The sequence below is a fragment of the Callithrix jacchus genome, chromosome 3 (assembly GCF_049354715.1).
Source record: "Callithrix jacchus isolate 240 chromosome 3, calJac240_pri, whole genome shotgun sequence".
Lineage (NCBI taxonomy): Eukaryota > Metazoa > Chordata > Mammalia > Primates > Cebidae > Callithrix > Callithrix jacchus.
In genome coordinates, this window is record NC_133504.1 from 103467899 (window position 1) to 103492521 (window position 24623).

The window sequence follows — 24623 nt, forward strand, 5'->3', positions numbered from 1 at the left end:
AACACATGGACACAAGGAGGGGAACATCACACACCAGGGCCTGAGGGGTGGGGGGTTAGGAGAGGGATAGTATTAGGAGAAATACCTAATGTAGATTATGGGTTGATGGGTGCAGCATACCACCACGGCATGTGTATACCTATGTAACAAACCTGCACATTCTGCACGTGTACCCCAGAACTTAAAGTATAATTTAAAAAATTGATATATACCCATAGTAGAATATTATTCAGCCATAAAATAATGAAATCTTGTCATTTGTGGTAACGAGGTTAAACCTAGAGGACATTTTGTTAAGCAAAATAAACCAGACACAGAAAGACAAACCCTGCATGATCTCACTCATTTGTGGAATCTACAAAAGCTGATTTCATGGAAGTACAGAATAGAATAGTGTTTAACAGAGGCTCAGGAGGATAGTGGGGAGGAGAGGATGGGAAGGAATTGGTTAATGGTTCTAAATTACAGTTAGATAGGAGAAATAAGTTCTGGTGTGGTAGTGCATAGTAGGGTGACTATAATTAACAATATTGTGTATTTCAAAACAACTAGAAGAAAGAATTTTGAATGTTCTCACTATGAGGAAATGATATTAAATATTTGAGGTGATGAATATGCTAAATACTTTGGTTTGATCATTATACAATGCATACATGTATTAAAGCATCATACTGTATCCCATAAGTATGTACAATTACTATATATCAATTAAAGATAAATACAACTTTAAGAAATTGTCCAAAATGAAACATACAGAAAATACTTAAAAAAACGGGGAGGGACAATGGGGGGTGAGCTGGGGAGGGATAGCACGGGGAGAAATGCCAAATGTGGGTGAAGGGGAGGAAGGCAGCAAAACACACTGCCACGTGTGTACCTATGCAACTATCTTGCATGTTCTGCACATGTACCCCAAAACCTAAAATGCAATTTAAAAAAAAAAGCAAGAGCATCAGTGAGTCAGTGAGTTATGGGACAACTTCAAGAAACACTAATATACAGTAATTTAAGTCCCTGAATAGAAGGGGTATATAAAAATATTTGAAAAACTAATGGATGAAATTTTAAATATTTGATGAAAACCATAAAGATGTAGATCTTAGAAGCTCAATAATCCTAATCACAAGAAACATGAAGAAAATGACTCAAAGGCACTTATCAAATTGCTGAACATCAGTGATAAAATCTTAAAAGCAGCCAGAATAAAAAGACATTATATAAAAAGAAAAAAAAATGAGTGACAGCAGATTTCCTTTCAAAAAACAACACATGGAAGAATACAATTAAGAACACCTTTGAGGTACTGGAAGACAAAACTAGAATTCTCTACCTAGCAAAAATGTCTTTCACAGATGACAATGAGTTAGTTTTTCAGAGATATGGAAGCTGAAAGTATTCATTATCAGTAGATTGCAGTGAAAGAAATGCTAAAGGAAGTCCTTTATAAGGAAGGAAAATGTGGTAAACCCAGATTAACAAGAAATAGCAAAAAGAAAAAGTAAATTATAAGAATAAAAATGAAAAAATGAAAAAAGAAGGAAAAAAGACACTAGATAGAAATATAGAATGGAAATGCCAATTGCAGAGGTAAATATATGACTGTTTTTCTTATTATTAAAATTTTAAAAATATAATTGTCTAAACAAAAAATGTGTGGGGATTATACATCTATAGAATTAAATTATATACCAAAAATAGCACAAAGGCTGAAAGGGGAAAAATGGTAGGGCATTCCATGTGAAGTGGCATAATATTGCTTGAAGGCAAAATGTGATAAGTTAAAGACAGATACTAAAAGCCCTTACTCCACTACTAAAACAATGAGACAAGAATGTATAGCTAATATGCTCACAAAAGAAAAAGTGGAACAATAGAAAATAATTATCCAAAAGAAGTCAGAGAAAGAGAAAAGAGAACAAAGAATAAAACAAACTTCAAGTTGGTAATTTAAACATAATCCTACCAATAATCACATGAAATGTAAATGGTCTAAAGTAATACAGGGCATTATAAAGGTGCAGGTATTTGTCACTGATATCCTTTATCTCTTTCTTAAAAAATAGAACTCCTGAGTTTTACCTGTGTACATGACTGCCAAACAGTCTACATTTCCCAGCCACCCTTGTAGCCAAGTGTAGCCATGTGATCTGGTCTTATCCAAAGATCCAGGAGTGTTGTCTACCATTTCTAGGATATGCTCTTAAAAGAAATGGTCTTGGGCACTCTGCTTTTCCTCCTTTTCCATAGTCTGGGAGCTGATGAGAAGTGGACCAGCCAACTTGGGCCATCCTGTAATTTGGTACAGAAGCTACATGTCAAGAATGGCAGAGCCACCCTATTAGCCTTTGACTATATACCTCTGAACTGTTCAAAGAAAGAGTAATATGATTTTATCACTTTTAAGCTGTTTTTCTTAATTTGGGTTACCTGCAAAGCATGCTTTGAGGCAAGGACTTGGTTGCAGTTAGTTTTCAGGGGAAGACATCCTTGCAAGCACAGGCAGGAGAGATAAGGTAATAAAGAATGCAATAATGTGTGGGTAACTGCTGTGGTCACATCCCACTGGGGACCCTCCAAGAAGCTTCCCTTAAAGTCACCCATCAGTAGGCAAAGATGCTGAGACATTTATCAACTGACTCTTACTGGATGAAGGTGTCTCTTCCTCAGGGTATTTTTGACCCAAAATTGTCAGCATTCTGGAAACTATCATCATTTTCTGCTGCAGATGAAGCTGTCAGTGATATGGGGTGGAATAAATGGTGCCTCAGTAATAGCATATTATTCTTGGAAGTATGTATTTTCTAGTAAAAACTACACAGCTATTGTAATTAAAAGGGACTACTTCTAATAAGGAAATTATGATTTTTATTGTTTTGTACTTGAGAAATGGAATGCCATCTTTTTAAAAGGTATGTACAGAATGAAGAATACTACTTTATGGAATAAGAATAAGCATAGTAGTTTTTTAGCCACAAAGTATGATTTATTTACGTTAATTTCAAAAAATTAGTGTGAAAATTTAATTACCTAAATTACAGCCATTGACTGATGGCTGTAATTAAAGTAATTAATAACTTTCATTATTTGATTAAATTTTCAAGGTCAAGTTGATGATTTCTTTCACTGTTTATTTTGGACATTCTGGCATCATGAGTTAGCTAATTGTACCATAAATTCTCTCTCTTTTTTTTTTGGTTATACTGTAAATTCCCAGGCACCATACCTTAAATAGTTGTACTAGTAAATATAAAATCTGTTTCATGTTGAAGTAAAAGTTAGGTGCCCAGTATGTGGCCTTTGACTTCTCATTTAAGGGCACAGTAGGTGTAAATTAATATATCACAGCACAGCTTTTCTGAGGGCTATAACTAGACTGTGCCCATGCTGGTTTGCAGTGGAGAAAAATCTCTTCTAAAAGAGCAACAGCTTTGTGCTTGCATCCAAAATTTAAAGATTTCTTTCCTGGACGTAGCATATGTTTCACAGCTTCTACTTTGTAGAGCTTTCAAGAGAGGTATTGGAGAAGCTCAAGAATTTCAGGTAAGAAATTATTTACCCTTATATTGCTAACAATTAGGAGACTAATTTTCTTACTAAAATTTGAAAAATACACATTTTGGGAGATATTAGTAAAATAACTGATAACAATCTCAAAGTTATTTCAGAGGGACATGAGGAAATGCCAAAAATATTTTGAAATTATTTTTAGAAAAAAGAATATAAATGGAAATCAAAGAATCCCATTACAAATGAATGACCCCTTTTTTATTTCTTTAAAAACAATTCTCTGATTAGTACATTTGGATGTAGCATCAAAACTTGTTTTAATATATGTCCTAAGATTCCAGAAACTAGATTATATAGTTATTTCCTCTATTACAATGGGAGTGACAAAATTCATTACCACTAGATTTTGTAGCTAATGCCCAGGACATACCTTAATGTCCGTTATACCTTAAATATTTAACATTTAAATATCAACTATACAACTAAGATGAATACTTCTAATGGCAAGAATAACATGGAAGAATACATGATCAAAATGTGATGGCTAACTCTGAATAAAATGGTGTTTGCTTTTGGGATATATACTTTACAACTATAAAATACCCTACAAGATAAAGTTTTGGGAACAGTTCTTTCTATACACTGTTTATGGGAACATCGGTTGGTGTAAATTTTCATATACAGTAACTTGGTAATATCTCTCAAAAGTTAAAATACATATGTCTTTGGCCCAGAAATCTGCAACTTTATCCTACTTGAACTAATAATACAAAATATTGCAAATTATTGTATTACAAAAATACAAAACGGTACAAAAATATGTGCACAGGGATGCTTATTTCAGCAAATTCTAATGTGAAAACTTTAAGCAACCTAAGATACATCAGTAGGAAACTGTTGAGTAAGTTATGGTAAAACCATACATGCAGTAACATTTTCCTGTTACAAAGAATGAAGTTTAGTTTTATGTGCCAACACAAAAGGCTTTCCAATACGTATTTCTAAGGAAGAAAAGATGATGCAGTACAAAAACACACTATATTTCCACATATATAAAATGATTATATAAATAAGTGTATGTGTGTTTGTGAGTCTGCATATTTGAATTTGTATATGTACCCAATATTTCTGTAATGAGACCCAAGAAACTATTAACATTCAGATAATGAGACTAGAGGTTGAAGTAGAGTGAGCTGTTTATTTATTTTCTTTTTACTAGAATAACCAGGTTAGAGCTATTTATTTTTATTTTGCTGCCTTCAGTCTATTTGCATTTATTTTTAAAAAATCATTAAAAAATAAACAGTTATATGTTTTGAAAAAGGGCTCTTTTTATAGACCACCAACTTACCAATAAAGGGAATATGGAGAAATACAGAAACAGAAGCTCACTGATAAACTAATATTATTTAAAGATAAATTCCCTAAGAAAAGACTTAGGTAAACCAATACTTGATAATTTTCTATTCTATCTGATTTTATTTCTTTTCATTCAGTTTGGTTAGTTTATTTAGTTTTGTTTTGTAGAGATTCGTCCTGATTCTTTCTTAATAAAATTATACTATTTTACTAAAGAAGTCTTATATAAGATATAACCACATTTAGCAGAAATGTGTTGGTATTTTTCCATTTTGTTAAGTTGTTATAAAACAGTAAATAATAAAGCCATAGGCAAATTCCATTCTGGAATATTCTCCATTGTGAGTGCAGCAAGATAGGGGGCGATGAAATTACCTTGGGATTTGTTAACAGCTGCCTTGGTGGGCATGACGGGCTTCTGTCTTTTCTTATTGTACTCAGGCTCTGAAGATGAAGCCTAACTATAATGTAAATAAGCTGTCTCAAAAAGTTCCTAACCAAGAAGGGTCCTGCTTTGCCATCCAAGTTACATGTTTCCTTTGAGAACCACTTCTGGTTTAGAAGGAGAAGCTTATTTGTCTTATGAAATATCTATTAGAGAAAAAAAATTTTTTTTTTTGAGATGGAGTTTTGCACTTGTTGCCCAGGCTGGAGTGCAGTGGCATGATCTTGGCTCACTACAACCTCCTTCAAGCGATTCTCTTGCCTTAGCCTCCTGAGTAGCTGGGATTACAGGCATGTACCACCATGCCTGGCTAATTTTGTATTTTAAGTAAATACAGGGTTTTGCTATGTTGGACAGGCTGGTTTCAAACTCCTGACCTCAAGTGATCCACCCGCCTCAGCCTCCCAAAGTGCTGGGATTACAGGCGTGAGCCACTGCGCCCAGCGAGAAATATCTTAAAATACTTCTATTGTAATTTATATTTTGGAAAGTGTTGAAAAGCACAAAGGGGCAAAAGGCAATCATTCTGTTCATCAATCAGTCAAACTCTCACAATCCTACCATCCAGAGACTACTTCATGATACTACCATTCAGTATTTTAGTGCATTAAAAAAGGAACCTGTATTCTTAGAGTCTTTTTGCTTACATTATCATATACATTCCTCTTATTGTTAACATCTGTTTACTACACATATTTTTTCATAGAATCTTAATATTTCACTCTGAATTTATCATAATTTGCATAATCATTCATCTAAATTTGGAATATTTAACTCAATTTCATTTAAAACAATTTATCCATTATAAAGCATGCCACCACAAGCCCTTTTTATTAATAATTTTTATTTATAGTTCTGATTATCATTTTTATTTATTTTCTTTATTTTTTAATTTTGAAAAGAATGTTCAGTAGTTTTATTTTTAGAACAACTAGGGTTAAAGTGCATGAGCATTTGAAATGATCTGCATATATATGTATATATTTATATATTATGTATCTATATCAGTGGTTCTCAACCAGGGACAATTTTGCTCCCCTGTCCTCCCCTCCTCCCCAGGAGACATGTGGCATTACCTGGAGACATTTTTGGTTGCCATGACTTGGGAGTTTACTGCTGCTCCCGCCTAATGGGTAGAAGCCAGGGAAGCTACTAACCACTCTGAAATGCACAAGGCAGCTTCCCACAGCAAAGACTTATCCAGTCCAGAAATAGCAATGGTGCTGAGTCTGAGAAACTGTAAGATAAAAACCTATATATCTGTATACATCTCTCTAGATACACACCTCAATATAGAAATATATAAATCAAATAAATAAACATCTGCCTTTGTATATGTATCTGTCTTCACCTTTAAAAAACAATTGATTTTTCAATCATGTTTATGCTCTTAATCTAGTCTTTTTGATTTCATCCCCTGATGAATATAAAGAAATCAGTTCTTCTTTTTTAGTCACCAGTGACTTATAAAAGGCAGAATTGGAAGGACAGTGATATCTTCAGCTTTTAAATTCCTGGGTTGCACAATCCTTCCCTCAGATGGAAAATGAACAAATAAGAGGAAAGGTCATAACACTACCTCAGGATTCATAATTGGCACTTAGAGCTATTATAATTAGACATTAAGAGCCATTAAAATTATATGGGGAATAATATATAAAGAGCAAATTTGGAGTCAATTTTAAGTTAAATGGATAGTCCTCTGAGTTACACAGATGACTGTCACACCCTCAACAAAAAAGAGAGATGCCATCTATACTTTTATTTAAAAAAAAATTTTTTTTTTTTTTGAGATGGAGTCTCACTCTATTGTCCAGGCTGGAGTGCAGTGGTGCAATCTCGGCTCACTGCAGCCTCTGTCTCCTCAATTCAAGCGATTCTCCTTCCTCAGTCCTCCAAGTAGCTGGGATTACAGGTGTGCTCCACCACGCCTAGCTAGTTTTTGTGTTTTTAGTAGAGATAGGGTTTCACCATGTTGACCAGGCTGGTCTTGAGCTCCTGATCTCAGGTGATCTGCCTGCTTCGGGTTCCCAAAGTACAGAAATTACAAGTGTGAGCCACTGTGTTCTGTCTATACTTCTATTAAAATCAGTGTTACCAGTGTTACAGCTCTTTTAGAATTTGTCTAGCAGGCTTTCCAGTTTTTGCCAGAAAGCCTCTAAAAAACAAACAAACAAACAAACAAAAAACACTAAAATCAGTGTTACTAGCTCTTTGGCTTTTTCAGAAGGTTATATTTTATACTTGATACTTCTGTAATACTCAAAAATTGGCAAGCCTTATGACATTGTCTTTAATTTCTATTGTTAGTGTTTTACCCACATTTTCTTTTTTTTTCCTCACTTTTAAAAAGAGTTTGATACTAATAGTCTTAGTCCTACCTGTTTTGGAATTAAACCTTCATTTATTTGTTGTTTATTGAAAATGTAAAGTATAGTATTACATCTTACCTTTCAAATGTCATTCCCATAAGAGTTGGCCAGTATTTTAAAGACATATTAGAATCACCACACAACTTAAACTGAACTTCACAATTTCCTGCCTTTCCCTTGCCCCCAATCATATCTCCTGTGGATAAGGAGGTTAAGTAGAACAGGGCTTGGTTTTGCCTATATACAGTTACTGATATTTCCTTTTGTTTTCTTCTTCATTAAAAACAAATGAACAGCTAAATCCATTTATTACTTATTCTAAAAAGAATTTTAACACAATATGTTTTAATTTTCTATAGGAAAATATAGATAGGCAGAAAGAAAAAGCATTCATTCTTGCATTACCTGCAGGTAAATACAATTAAAGTTTAATACAACTTATCATTCTGTTTTTGTTTTTTTTTTTTGAGACAGAGTTTCCCTCTTGTTACCCAGGCTGGAGTGCAATGGCGAGATCTCGGCTCACCACAACCTCCGCCTCCTGGGTTCAGGCAATTCTCCTGCCTCAGCCTCCTGAGTAGCTGGGACTACAGGCACGCGCCACCATGCCCAGCTAATTTTTCGTATTTTTAGTAGAGATGGGGTTTCACCTTGTTGACCAGAATGGTCTCGATCTCTTGACCTCGTGATCCACCCGTCTCGGCCTCCCAAAGTGCTGGGATTACAGGCGTGAGCCACCGCGCCCGGCCCTCATTCTGTTTTTATGTAAGACTATATATATATTTTGTGAACATGTGTTCCTGTTATTATACCATTCAGTTGTATATAAACGCCATGGCTTAGTTAACCAGTTACTTAATATTGGGTAATTTAGGCAGTGACTGATTTTTATAAATTATTCCTCAACAATAAACCTTATATGTCCATGGCTTCACATAGATCAGATTCTTTCCTCAGGATAAATGCCTCATACTAACATTGGTCATTGGAATGAAGATTTTAAAGACTGTTGATTCCAAAGTGCTTCTGAAAGAGTTACACAAATTTACTTTCCTTATAACATAGCTTCTTTATAATATTTTCTTTAATTTTAATAAATCTAAAAATGTATACTTAAAAATAGTTTAATAATGTATTATATGTAGATCCTCTGAAACCAAACTGATTTCTTTCACAGCAAGGTGAAACCATTTTCTCTTTGATGGCTAGATATTATGTAATGAATCAGGAATAAATAACATTGTAAGACAGGGATAGAAGCTTGTAAAAGAAATATCAAGTGAAATAAAAATTAAGAATACTTCTTTACAATGGTGTACAAATTTACTTTTGATGCCAACTGCACTTATCAGAAGTGTGCATAATAAAAGAAAATGATTTCTGAATTTCGTTTCGTGAAGTCCCTCGATGCTTCAGCAGTTCCTGGACTGTTTTAACAAATGTTTTAGTTTACTTAAACATGATAAAAAAGATGCAAATTCATATATACTATAAATTGGTTAACACTAGTAGCTAGAATTAGAATTGTGCTGCTAGGTTAACTTTTTTTGTGCACATTATGGATTAAACCAGGGAAGGTTTTATTATTATTATGTGAAGTTTCACTCACGCAGGTGGTCAAATAGACTAGCCAACTCAGCTTCATTGAGTATTCAGAGATTTCAAGGGTAACTTGAACTGGTAGTATTTGTAGCTGTCCATATATAGCTTTAAATAATGAAGATAAAATGTAGGGAGGAAATGAATGCTGTTGGCTATACATAAGAAATCGACTATGGTTCCCATGTATAGTTATCAATTCATCAAAATTCTCATAAATTAGCTTCCTAAACCAAAAACCTTAAGTATAATCTTTATTTGATGTTTTGTAAATTGTTCCACTTCAGATTTCATTTGATATAAGGACTCGATTGCTTAAAATATTTGAAGGACCATTATAAAGGGGATATGACTGTCAAATGACACCATCAAGTGTTAATACAGAAGCATTAGTAGGTCCTATTTGTGTTATATACCTCACAAGTCAGAAAGAAAATATATTTTTAAAAAGAAGAAGGGAGTCTTTACATAATTTTTGCACAACTAGATTCTCCCCCTTCTATACCAGCAGTCTTTGTTTTACACAGTAGTATTGAGGCAATAAAAATAACTGCACAAGCCGGGCATGATGGCTCACGCCTGTAATCCAAGCACTTTGGAGGCCAAGGCAGGCGGATCACCTGGGAGTTCAAGACCAGCCTGACCAACATGGTGAGACCCCATCTTTAAAAAAAATAAAAATAAAAATAATTGTGCAAAATGATTTTAATAATCAATGGGAAAAATGATAATTGTTCTGCCATCTTTATTTTCCTCAAAACATTAAAAACTGTCTTACTATTGGTTGTACATGTATATATAGGGTTATGATGCATAAAGTTATATATATATATGCACATGGTTATACATGTATAGGGAGATGAAAAAAGAATAAAACTATATTTAGTGCACTGTAACTGAAAGCGTTAAAAATATTGAGAATCAATGTGTCTTATTGGCTTGTAAAATCTTCCCATGTGTTTGTAGTTGACCAGCGTTTGTCCACTTGCTGCATAACTTATAGTTGCCTTGGCAAACTTTCATACAATGTTTTTCAAGTAGATGGTTCAGCTTCCCACATTTTATTCAATTAACTCTTGACGTAAATTATCTCTGAAAATTCCTTTTATGTGAAACTTTTTTCTAGAATTACTTCCTCTGGGATATGAACATCTTCATCCTTTTCACTGCAATCATTTTTCTCATTTGTTTGCCTTCACTAAGTTCCTCTTGCTTGAGTCTCTCTAATGGCAGCTGTTTACACACACAATTGACTATTTCTTCTATAACTCCATTTATGTGTGATTCTAATTTCACTTCCAACTTTATCTTTTTTTTCTATCATTTCCAGCACTTGCATCTTTGTTGGCTAATTCCCTCTTTTGATTATCCATTTTTGTAAAGCGTCACCTGTTTGTCACTGTGAGACAAGGACACGACATGACTGTGTGAACCGAATAGCAAATGCTCAGTGATCGATCACCAACAGACTTTGAAAGAAGTGATGTGATTGTTCACTGATCATGGTACACATCTGTTATTTATGTAGTGATTTGTGGACTGAAGAGCTGGCAGCGAAGTTTATACTTTATGCAATTACTCACATTTAATATACCGTGGTAACTGAAATTTGAATCATGTTGTTGGGGGACAGTGTTATTTAACCAATCCATGGTAACTGAAGTTCATGTACATGGGAACCATGCTGAGTCAGGAATGCCTGTATTCCCTGCTTAAACTGGAATATTACAGTTCCCTCTGAGTTTGAGATTGGAGTGAAATGAATGAAGAATTATCACAAATCAAGGAGAACGTCTCAATATGTGTTTAGTTTGCACATGCATATAAATTTTGACACAACATCAGGGCCCAACATTTTTATTTGCTTGTAAGCTATTTACAGTTTCTATCTCCCGCATCACTGCTCTTATTATTCTGCAAATTTTAAGAATCAAACACATAACTTTCAGAAGGTCAAACAATACCAAGATATTTTAATACTTCCACTATATACATCTTTAGTTAAAGCAACATATAGTATTTAAAAAATTTGTTTTGAAATAATTATAGATTCACAATCTACAGGAAATTGAAAAGGATAGAACAGAGAGAGCTTGTATACATTTCACCCAGTTTTCTCTTATGGTTACTTCTTACATAGCTGTAATACAATATCAAAACTGGGAAAATGGCTTTGGTACTACATATATGTCTACAATGGCATTGGTACTACATATATGTGTTACTCTAATCACATGTGTAGATTCGTGCAAGCAATCAAGATGCAGAACTATTTCATCATCATGGAGAACTCCTTCTTGCTACTCCTTTCTAGCTTTACCTTTTATCCTTTATCCCTAGCCCTTGGAAACTGCTAATCTGTAATTTTATCTTTTCAAAAATGACCAGAAGTTTGTTCCTTTTTATTTCTGAATAAAATTATGTGGTTAGTGTTGTTTTCATGTGTGTATTAAAAGTTTATATATCTCCTGGAGTCTCTAAGAAAGAAAAAGTTTATGTAAATTGTATTATGCTATTTTATTCTCTTGCAACTATTAGAAAACTCAATGTTATGTTTTTTTTTTTAATTTTTTATTGGATTTTAGGTTTTGGGGTACATGAGCAGAGCATGCAAGACAGTTGCGTAGGTACACACATGGCAGTGTGCTTTGCTTTCCTTCTCCCCTTCACCCACATTTGGCATTTCTCCCCAGGCTATCCCTCCCCACCTCCCCCTCCCACTGGCCCTCCCCTTTCCCCCCCAATAGACCCCAGTGAATGTTATGTTTTGATAGTTGTTACCTATTTCATAAATAGCATCTAGTTTTCACATCCCATATGAGAAATTTTAAGTGTACCTTATTTAAGTGTATATATACTTATTACAATAACTGAAGTATTTTTATTATCTTATACTATTTTATGTTTAATTTTTCATTTACTCTTGCTTCTCTCTTCCTGCTTTAGATTTTTGAATAACTTGATTTTTTCTTTTTTTCTTTATTTTGAGGTTATACTTTTTTCTTTCTAATGAACACCATAACTTTTAAATGTTCATAGATGTTTTTTAAAAAAACCTTCAAGTTAGTAAGCATCTCTACATTTCTTGTAAGAAACTTTTAGAATTTTAGCATACATTCTTTGTATCACCCCTCAAACTTTCAAGTGAATGTTTTATTTCCATCTTTGTTTTAACCTCCTACCTTCTAGTAGTCATTACTGTCATTGTGTATATTTTATGTTTACCAATTTCTTTGTTCTCCATTGTTTTCTCAGTTCAATTTCCCTCTTATCAAAGTTCACTTATTAATAAATCCATTGGTGCAGTTTGTGATTGGCAAAAAGCTGTCTCAGTCTTTGAATGAGAGTATCTTTACATTACACTTTCTCTTAAAATTTTTTTTATTATGAGAATTTTCAAACATATAGAAGAGTAGAGAGAAAATGTACACCCATGTGCTTATCATCTAGACTCAACAATTTGAGTCTAGATAACAGACTTAAATTACTTGACTTTTTGCCATGTGTGCATTCTCTATACACACACACACACACACACACACACACACACACACACACCCTTTAACTAAAACACTTAAAAACAGACTGGGCACAGTGGCTCCTGCCTATAATCCCAGCACTTTGGGAGGCCAAGGCAAGTGGATCACCTGAGGTCAGGAGTTCAAGACTAGCCTGGCTAGTGTGGTGAAACCCATCTCTACCAAAAAAAACCCCACAAAAATTAGCTGGGCATTATGGCACACATCTGAAACCCAGCAACTGGGGAGGCTAAGGCAGGAGAATGACTTGAACCTGGGAGGCACAGGTTGTGGTGAGTCAAGATCGCATCACTGTACTCCAGCCTGTGACACAGTGTGAGACTGTCTCAAAAATAAATAAATAATTGAATAAATGTACAGCTATCATGTTACTTTACCCCTAAATGAAAATGGTTCAATGTGCTTCTTTAAATTAGGGATAGCTCTAATACACACAAAATTTTATTATAAAATATAAGCGACAATTCTCTAATATCAACTAACACTATGTATTCATATTTTAAATTGTTCCAAAAAGTTTTTAACCTCTTTTTTTAAAACCAGAATCCAACCAAAAAGTACATACTATGCTTATTTGTTATATATCTTAAATTCGTAAAATCCAGCAAAAGATCTTTCTTCTTTTATTTTCATGACATTGATTACTTGAAGATATCAGACCAGTTGTTTTGAAAATTATCCACTTATAGGATTTGTTTGATTACTTCATAGAATTATTTAACCTATTCTTTGTGTTTCCTGTAACTTTTTGATCTTACCTTTGAATGAAATTTAAACTGGTTACAGAATTCTAGGTTGACAGTGCTTTTTCTTGAGCATTTTTCTCTGACCTCTATTTTTGGCTGATTATGAGTCTATTGAGAGACTGTTATTGTTCCTTTGCAGACAAACTGTCTTTCATTTTGATTGTTTTTAGTATTTTCTTTCTAGTCTTGGTATTTTGTAGTTTTAGCAAAAGGAGTGTTGGAGTAGCTTTATGTTTGTTACTGTGTCCTGGGCTCTTCCAAAGAGAATATAACAATAACAAACTTTAAACCAGGATTCCTATGACTCATCAGTTAGAGAAAATTATCAAACATTGTCACGTTGAATGTGTTGTTACTCTATTCTTTCTATTATTTTCTTCTGGAGCTCCTATATTCTATATGTTGGACATTTTCATTTTCCATGCTTTTTCTCTTCTTTTTCATATTTCCTATCCCTTCGTTTCTCTCACTACATTTTTCCTGGATAGTTTCCTCACAACTGTCTTCCGGTTCTTTAACCCAAACCTCCTAGAGCTCCATCCACTCTGCTATTTAACTCATCCTTTATGTTTTTAATTTCAGTATTTAATCCCCAAATTTTTATTTTTTCTTAAGTTCAGTTTTCTGCCTTGATTTTAAAAATAATGTCTGGTCTTTCTTTATAGTTTTTGACTCCTTAATAATTTAAAATGTACCTATTTTATAGTTTCTTTCATATTGTCCTATTATTTGAAGCTCTTGGGGTCTAATTACCCTGCTGTTTTACTGCTTATTCCCATTCATGTTGGAATATTTCCTCTTCTGATTTGCACTTTTTGAAGATTAAATCAGCTTTATTGATGACTGTGTGTGTGTGTGTCTAAATCCAGATAATAATGCTGAACAAAAATAATTGTCAGTTTAGACCTGTATATACTAATGCAGAGCAGTTTTATATTTTTTTCTACCATGTATTTCAAAAATTGAATAGTTTGGAATGATTCCCTAACTTTCTGGCACAGGGATTCCTATGCCATAAAATAACACAGGCTGAATTACTTTCTCAAATAAATTTTTTTTTTCAAAAAACCTTCTTGTGTTCTTGGAAAAATAATTTCCTTTTTTGTCTTTTGAACTGGTGGACAGAAGAGTCCTTATCTCTTCCTGAGAGTTAGCCTGTTTAGGATCTTAACTTCATGAAAGGGTCTCATTTCTACCATTTTAGGGTACATGAGGTCAAGGCCACATCTCTTGTCTCATTATGGAAATTAAAACCTTAGCCTCTGGCCTCTGTCAGGGTCATATAACTTGCCCACATTTCTCTGACTGATTAAGTTTATCTTGTAAGCTGCCTGCTTTGGCTCCTCTTTGACACCTGAATGTTTTTCTCTCTTTCATTGGATATCAGTTATCTATTGTCTTCCTGCTGTATTTGTCCTTAGCATTTTAATATGTTTTTATGTTTTATTTTAGAAAAAGTTTTTATATAGGCCACTATGTAGCAAAATTGGCGAAATGTCAGCTCTAAATATATGAAAACTTTGACATTGTCAAAATTTTTATTTTTCATTAAAGTGCTTGGCATTTCAGAATAAAAAATTCAAGGGATGATACAAAACACTGTTTCATAAATAGTATAAAGTGAGCAAAGACGGGAATATAAAAAATGGGGAAAACAAGGGTCATGGATGTTAAAACTAAGATACTGACACATGGTTCTTGATACTCTATGATAATTCCAAAATAAAAAATGATTAATACATTCCCACTGTAAATTAATCCCAATTTGTATAATCAAAGGTTGGTTGGAAGGTGGAAGGGAATGATGGGGAGGAAGTTAGTAACAGGTAGCTTGTCAAAACTTTGAATTTCAGTTTATTTCTTCCAGCAACAATGAAGGCAATGCTTTTTATTTAGTGCCAGAGATGCATGTCCAGTGGAAAGAAATTTTTCTATTTCTCCCATCCTGTGAAGGCCCAGGTGCATAAAAAACGGGGCAAGAGAACAATGTATGTGAAAAAGCTTATTTCTAAAGAGAAGTGAGTTCAGACTAAAAAAGTGGCTTCATCAACAAGGACCATCTTTTAGCCTTGTCACTACCTAATAGGATGGATCTAGAGAAACAAGAGATAAACTCAATCTCTTAAGAATCCTGTTGAAAAAATTGAGTAATTTTTTCAAAGAAAATATGGTAAAAAAATATTTACTGGTGAGAAAATATCTACCAACTTTTAACTTCAAAAAACAGTGTAGCTAAGAACTTAACAGCTTTTGTTTTTATATTAGAATCACTCCGTTTGAATCTAAGCTCTGCTACCTATTATCTCTGTCGCCTTTGAGCAAATCTTTTAAATTCACTGGCTCTCAGTTTGCTTATTTATAAAATAATGATAATACAAAAGTTCCATGAGTCTAGTGAGAATAAAAATGAAAAAGCTGTCAAATATACTTTATAAAGCACTTAGATTGGTGCCTGCATGTGATGATCACTAATGTGCAATAGCTACTATTATGAAACTAACACAGAGATTTATAGAAATCACCTGAAGAGAAAAAGCCTCCAAAAGACTGAAAATGTGATAAGCTCCTCTCTTTGAACTAGCCCAAATTCTGGGATTTCTAAGATACAAAAAAATGGAGAAAATAATATTATCTCTATAGCTTAAAAATATTGTGGTGGGTGTTCTTGTATTATGTGAGCCTTAATTTACAGAAAATTAAGCATTGTTTGAAAAGGAAAAAGAAATATTAATTACTTTTTGTGAATTAGTCTCTGTGGTTGCTTTATGTTAATGTGTTTATCCTAGTAAAAACACTTTTGATAGTAGAAATGCTTTTACCTATTCAAAAAAAAGATTGCAATAAGGGAGTTTTCAGGTAATAATAAATTTTCTTTCTTTCCTTTGGACAAAATTTATTTGTCCAGATAATTTTTGTAATGACTAAAAGCATATTTCTCATGAATAAACATTTATATTTCTTGCTATTAATTTGCCTATACATTTTTTTCTAAGCAAATTTACATCTTCTGTGCTAGGAAGAAAATTATAATAATTATTCTATCCTTTTGAAAAGGCAATGGTTACACTAAGTCACCTGAGTTCCATCTCTGGGCAACAGTGACAAATGGTCACTTGCAGTGCAAAGATCAAGTACTGAGAGTGTGAGGTCAGCTGCTTTACACGATACCTAATGGGACTGTCATTTCTCAGGGTCCCCAACCAAAGGCAGGGTGGCGACATGGTGTACCCATCACTAAGGTGCCATGTCTGGCATTTAAATAGGGCTCAGCAATTCCAGCGGAGCCAAGTTATTAGAGATCTAATTGTCATTGTCTAATAAATTCTTTTGAGGTCTTTGTATATTGGTTCCCTTATATATTCAGTGTATGAAGGCTAGAAGCAGTTATTAAAAATGTAATTGTTTTGTAAATTTTTAGTTTTCAATTCCAAAACACTCTCATGAATTAATAAACAACATTCAGATAAAATAAGAATATTCATCAATAATGCAAGATTTTCTGTGTCATTGTGGGGTGGGGATATAACCTTACTGCATTGTTGATCAGAAACTCTGGGGAAATAACATATCTTCTGTAATACACTTCCATCTTGGATATTCTAGACCATGTTTAGTTGGATAATTTTTACTTTGAACAAAATGTTTTTATTCTTATGTTCTCTCCAAAAGAGATTATTTGAACTCATCATCATCCTAAGTATATTTCAAGTTATTACTTTCTGGATTGCCTTTCCAAAGCTAGCTATGTATACACAGTGGACTTTAAAAGAGCAAGGCTATTTTTGTTCAAAATGAGCAAGGGTGGTCTTGTCCCCAGCTACTGTAACACAACAGAGCTTTCCTAAGGCATTTAGATCTTCCTCAAAACATTGACCCATAGTCAACAAACAACAAAAGGTAAAAATTCCAAAGGGGTTAGTGCTTCCTTAACTGAACTGATTGACAGCTCTAGGCTTGCCCAGTGACACTGTCATTCGAGGGAACCTACGCTTTTTTTTCCCAGGTTTTCTGAAGTCTCTTTGGTGTCACAAGGGGACAAACCCCTGTGGTACTGCCAGGCCCTTCTCTGTCAGAGGGCTAAGACCTGGACTAATTCATTGCAGTGCAGTTTAATTAAACTGCACTGGAGTTGTTTCCCTGGTAAAATAAGTGTGGGAAGAGAATGTGTGTCAAAAGGGACATGCCCCTTACTGTGTGTACTTTATTGTTACACCACAGCTAATATATTGTGGGAATTCCATGGAGTCAATGATAAACTGTATTATCGAGCTCCATAAAACAGGCATTCTACTAGTGCAGGTTACTGTAGCTCACAATTCTATTAATCCTTCTAATTTATTATATTATGGCTGTATGTGAGGTCTCATAAATGTATTATACCCATTTCATCTAAAAAAACCCACATGCTTGTTTCTCCTTTCAAATAAAACCTCTTATTATTTGTTGTGTCTGTCTCTAAAAATGTAATAGCCACTTGTAAGAAAATATAATTACTGGCTGAGAAATGTAAACTGATTTGACATGTTTTCTACTCTAAAATAAAAAAAATTCTATTAAAGCTTGCTGTATGAGTACAAATACCGGTGCATGAAGACCCATTGGATTTTTATTTCCAGTTTTCTGGCAGTAAGTTCACATCTTTATGATTTTCATCATTTTTATTAGGATAAAGGAATTTACTTATAGTCCTCTTTCTCCTTTATCATTCAGATAGGAGACCAATAGGAGGGCAGAGATAACATCAGCTTTGTTTCTGTATCTCTAGTGCCAAGTTCAATGCTGGACACATATTATAGGCTCAATAAATATGTGTCAAAAAAATAGGAAGGCAAATGCAATAAAATATTTTTGCATTTCCTTGTTGTATAAACTTTAATATAACTTTTATCTGTATAGACATTAACATGTTTATTAATACAGCTTAATTTTTAATCTGCTATCAATTGTATAAACCATTTATTGTTTAAAAGGATAACATCTAAAGACATGCAGGAATAGTTGTATCAAGTTATGAAGTTTTGGTTATTCTTTGTAGTTTGCAATTCCACTGGTTTTAGAAACCAAGATACTTCAAAGTAAATGACAGTTTGGAGATTAAGAATAAGCCGAAGATTCTGTGGGCTGGCTCTCATGTGATAAGAGGAAATGTAAATTGAGCTGTACTTCATAACTGTTTCAGATCAGAATGATAGCTCTGTTATTTGTAAATGAGTTGACACAAGCTTTGACATATTTGAATTTCAGTAACGCACACTAGTTCTGTTTTTCTTGAAGTATAAAGGCAATTGGTGAATGATACAGGAAGATGGGACATAGATTAGAAATCTATCTACTTTATCACCTTAAATCTCAGTAAATAGTAAAAGTAACCAGAGTCTTTTTAGCAACTCTTGCTTTAGAGCACTCTGTTTGAAGGGAAATTATTTGTTGTAGTACAGGTGTTCAGTAATGACAAGATAGATGAAGACAACTGATATTGTAAACATATTAGAAATTTGAGAGAGTAAGTCTAGCTTGGAAATAAAATTTGTTTAATTTAAAAATCATTTCTTTCTTCACAATTGGAGTAAAAATAATAAAGTTGACCTAATTTTCTGGTATTAGCTAAATTTCCCTTGTTTTTGTTTTGTAAATGAAGACAAATCTTCCCCTTGATGTTATTTTTTTTCCCATGATAAGAAAGAAAGAAAAACGTCTTAAAATAGCTTCCACAAATCTGTCCAGAACTGACAGCATTGGCAGTCCCAGTGACACCTTCTGTCTCATTTGGTCTTCAATACTGTGATGGTATCTTGTCATGGGACAGATGCAACTTGTTCGGTTATTACTGAATGTGGCATAGTGGAAAGAGCCTCGTTTTAGAATTCATCACATCTGATTTTGAATTCCAGTTCTACCTTTTAATAACTGTGAATTTAAAAAAATTACTTAGTTTTTCTGAGCCTTCATCATAGGATTTTAATAAAAATTATACTAAGTAATGTATGCCAAGTGATTAAAACAGTTCCTGAGGCATAGTAACTTCACAATAAATAGTTGTCATTATTTACCATTATTATCTTCACTCCCAAGTATAAAGCATAAAATGCCAAATCCTCCCACAGAAATGATATTTGAATAAAACACGTTTCTTACTCTTGGATTATTACTGTTTACTTGAATTTACATAGTATATCTCTAAAGAACAATGTAGGAATTATAGATTACTAGAGGAGCAGTCTTGCCATTAATCTGCTCTGAGATTTTGACTATCTTCTTTCTCCCTTCGCTTGCTACATTTTTGAAATGAGCCAGCTCTATTTCTCCATAAAGCAAATAGAGAAAAACATGCTTTGATTACAACTACACTTTTAACTTGGATGTATATATTCAGATGCTGCACTAAGGACAGTATGCACTACTCATTTTATGCTTACAGAATTCATGTTCTCTGAGAGATAAAAGTAGGTAGCTTTTAGAACTTTACAGCCACAAAGGACTTTGGACTTCATCTTTAGTTTAATTTGCATCTTCCTTACTGGTGCTAATTATAATTTGTGCTAAGCACTATACCAAGTGTGTGGCACAGTGGATTATTTTATTAAATCTTTATAATAAACCTAAGAGGAAAGTGCAATGATTACCTCCGGCTGATGGATGAGGGCAGTGAATATTAGAGAGGTTAGGTAGCATGCCGTAGATCATATGTGTGGCAAACGGTAGAGCAGTGCTAGAAAAGGCAGTAGTCACTTCAGGTCTGTGCTTCTGACTACTTTACAGTATCTGTACCCCTCCATCCGCCCCAGTGCCGGCCCTTTCTAGTGTTCTGGACAGCGTCTAGTCAATACCAGCAGGTCGACTCATGGTAGCATAAAGCTTAGGGAAGGTTGATCAGCCTTGGACAGACTGCAGGGTCATCAACTTCTTTAGGACTTCTGTTCTAATAGCAACTTGAAGATGAGATTCCTTACTCTTGAAAACACATACATATTGAAGTTTTGATGGTAATATGAAATATTGTAAATGAAATATATAACAAGTTGTTTCTTGTACCTTTTGAAATGTGGTTTTAGCTTTTTTATAAAAAGAACGGAGTGAAGACAAATAATACAGAAACAAGTTAACACTTAAATGGCTTTATAGACTTAATTTAACTAAAAAAGCAGGGACAACACTTAATCTTCCTATAATTTGAAAGCACAAAAACTATTTCTGCATTGGCAAAACTAACGTTGTCTTTATAAAATAGTGATTTTAGTTTTGGCATAAAAATACAACAACAAAGTAAAAATAAAGTTTTTCTAATGCTATGTTTCACTTTGATGATAGAAAAATAGAATCCATATTTTGAACATATATTTAAGAATTTAAAAAATATTTTTATGAGCAAACTAGTTTATGCTGATTGTTTAGGAACATAAGTACGATAAATTTACTTCCTCCTGAATTGAGATAAAGGAGCAATTTTTGGCACTATTTGATGCAGTGTCACTGAGACGTGAACAAAACATTCTTCATGTTTCAGGAGGTATGTGAGATCCAGTAGGTAGATGTGAAGTATTACCTGGAATAATTCAAGTGTTTTTTTTCCCCAATGTGTGTTACCAAAATAGCTGCTATTAGAATTATATTGAAAATAGTTTCAAAATAGGACATTTTTTTTAAACTTTGAAGTGAAATAAGAGTAATACATGTCAAATTATTATTTTTACTTCAATTTCAAAACCCTTTATTTAACATCAAGGCATAAACTTTGATATGGGAGTGCTTTATTATCATATGGAATTGTTAGGTGGGAGAGAGCATGCTGTATCACAGTAAAATAGCACACCATGGAAAGAATATGAATTCTCAGAAATGAAGGAAACTTTGTATTAGTACTATTTCCTCATTTGATAAAATAACTATTTTGCTTTCTATAGATAATGAGTCAGTTTGAAAGCACTTATCACTTTGCTGAATCAAGGAGGCCCACCTTGTTTGACTTTTGCCATTCCATTACTTTATGTCATAGTTTGCCTTAGAGTTGCTGTGTATTGCTAGGTTCTTTGGCAACATCACAACTGCAATCCAGTTGCCTGCATTCTCAGGGCTTTTCATGTGACTTATATTAAGCCTCTATAAACCCCCCTGCCTTCTTCTGGTAGGTAACACAGAGTGAGAGTGAGCATCTATAGAAGGAGGTCCCAGCAGAAGAGTGACATGATCTTTGACCTGCTCGTGACATACTGTATAAAGATTTTGGGAAATGCTGTCTAGGATAATCCATCATCAAGCAATTTGGTGTAACCTTGATGACCCTGCTCTGCCAGCACCAGTGTAAACCTGGTACAGCTACTCTTTTGAATAATTTATATTTACTGTGTAAAGACCTATATGGCAAAGAGCAATAAAAATGCAAAATATAAGTTTGTCATATAAATGAAGGAGCCTATATATGAAAATACTGCTTTGGGCAAAATTTGCATAATAACTGTTGAAGTGGACAGACAGCAGGAACAACTTTTCCAAGCTAATCAGTCGGATATTGCAACTTGCAAGTGAGGGCATATGCTGTATATTTCTGTTGGTTGTCAATACACTTATATATATCTCTGAATATACTTGTAGCTGCACAATACTTATAATGATTTTCCACTTGGATGTGAAAGAATTTAAAAGAAAATTTAAAAATGAATCTAGGTTGAATTAAGTGAAGGAAAGTAACAAGAATCAAGCCAGGGAATAAAAAGTTTACTATGTGATAAGTAAAAACGATGAGATGAGGTAGTTATCATTAAAATTCCAGAAAAAAAGGGAAAGATAAAAGAGGGAGGGAAACAGAGAGAGAGAGAGAGAGAGAGAGAGAGAGAGAGAGAGAGAGAGAGAGAGAGAGCGCCAGAGAGACAGAGAGAGAGAAGGGAGAGTGATCAAGGGTAAAAGTTTTGGCAGGGCACAGTGGCTCAAGCCTGTAATCCCAGCACTTTGGGAGGCCCAGGCGGGTGAATCATGAGGTCAAGAGATCGAGACCATCTTGGTCAACATGGTGAGACTCCATCTCTACTAAAAATACAAAAAATTAGCTGGACATGGTGGCGCGTGCCTGTAATCCCAGCTACTCAGGAGGCTGAGGCAGGAGAATTGCCTGAACCCAGGAGGTGGAGGTTGCGGTGAGCCGAGATCACGCCATTGCACTCCAGCCTGGGTCACAAGAGTGAAACTCTGTCTCAAAAAAAAAAAAAAGCTTGATCACAGTATAAACCACATGTCCTACTACTGGTCCTTAGAAAATTGGTGTTTTAAAATATTTTAGCAGTTTATTTCTATTTGCAAAGAATCCACTAGGAACAGAAAAATATAACGAAGTGCTACAAAATAGAAATGAGATAGCTGAAAAATGTCTGTCTTTGTAGTGTTCAAATCTTATTGAAAAGACATCATGAGGACTGGCAAAATATTTCAAAATAGATAAAATCTATAATATTATAAATGAGTGCATATAGAATGCACCATCAGAAATCACACTTTTATAGTTTTGTACTGATAGCTAAACCCTTAAACACTGTTGGTAATAATGAACTATTCACCTACTGTGTTTTAGTCTCACTTATGAGGCATGGTTGGGACATAAGTGGCAGGTCAAGATATTAGGAAAGAAAAGTCATCCAGAGGAACCAGTATGTTAAAGAGAGAAAGCCACAAGGCGAAAGTCAGGAAACCAATTTCGAGTAGACAATAATGCAATGTTCAAGAATGGTGTGGCAAACTCAGAAAGGAACCATGATCGAAGGGGATCACATTCCATTACAAAGCCAGAATTTCCCTTTCATCAATTTGGAACATTATTATTTTTAGTGACATGATAAATCTATCAATTAGTCAACCAACATATATTTGCTGAACTCTTATTTTATGTTTAGAATTATAGAAGTTAGAGAAGGAAGACATATAGTTACACATACAGAATGGCATGGTGGCTCATGCCTGTAATCTCAGCACTTTGGGAGGCTGAGGCGGGTAGATCACTTGAAGTCAAGAGTTCGAGACAAGCCTGACCAACATGGTGAAATCCTGTCTCTACTAAAAATACAAAATTAGTTCTGCATGGTGGTGCACACCTGTAATCCCTGCTACTTGGGAGGCTGAGGCAGGAGAATCGCTTGAACCTGGGAGGCGGAGGTTGCAGTGAGCCGAGATTGCACCATTGCACTCCAGCCTGGGCATCAAGAGTGAAACTCCACCTCAAAAAAAAGGAAAGAAAAAAATACATGGTCTAGTTGGTGAGACCTGAGTAGCACATATTAAAGAGCAAGAACACAGGATCAAGTTACATGGTTCAGATAAAGGTAAATTTTTAAAAACCTTCTTTTCACTTTTTAGTTATGAATATTTTCAAATGTTGTAGACATTTTTGAGACAAGATATCAATCACACTCTGTTTGCCACTGAGAGTCTTTCTAAATAAGCTGGAAGTTAAACTGGACCTGGAAGGATGAAGGGAATTTAATAAAGGGAATAGGGAAGGGCCTTCTAGATGGTGAGGATGACTACAGGAGCAGAGGTAAGACTGAGCAAGACTCAGTTACAGTTACAGATAGGATCCTATACAGAATGAAGGATCTTTATCTGGAACCAGTGGGAAATAATTTTGAATGAGTATGGTGCTTAACAAGCAGAAACTTTAGGTTGGATTCTATAAGTTGAGAAGTGCTAATTCTTGACCAGGAGTGTCACGTAAATAGTGTTGTACTTATTAGTCTAATAGTAGCATGCATCATGATTGGTGAAGCAGGAACTTGGGAAGCTGAGACAGAACACAGGCTGTTGTGGATTTGAAGACCAGTTGGCCTGGTGATGCTGCTGACTAGGTTACTTTATTTTGATCCAGCGAGTGGGTATTATAAGAGATACACAAGATTAAAAACACAGAGTGGTATTTCTATTTCTAGATCCTTGAGGAATCATATGTTTATTGTGGCACTGTTCACATTAGCAAAGACTTGGAACCAACCCGAATGCCCATTAACGATAGACTGGATAAAGAAAATGTGGCACATATACACCATGGAATACTATGCAGCCATAAAAAAGGATGAGT

At 34.3% G+C, this 24623-nt stretch overlaps 1 protein-coding gene and 1 non-coding gene across 2 annotated transcripts in view; both read left to right on the top strand.

The window, feature by feature from the left end:
* LOC144581686 (uncharacterized) overlaps positions 1 to 24623 on the top strand; it is a 153578-nt gene that overhangs the window by 116878 nt on the left and 12077 nt on the right. The gene's annotated exons all lie outside the window — the stretch shown is intronic.
* On the top strand, positions 7410 to 7471 carry LOC118152570 (U7 small nuclear RNA). Its single transcript, XR_004741317.1, has one exon. It is a non-coding gene; the product is annotated as a U7 small nuclear RNA (small nuclear RNA).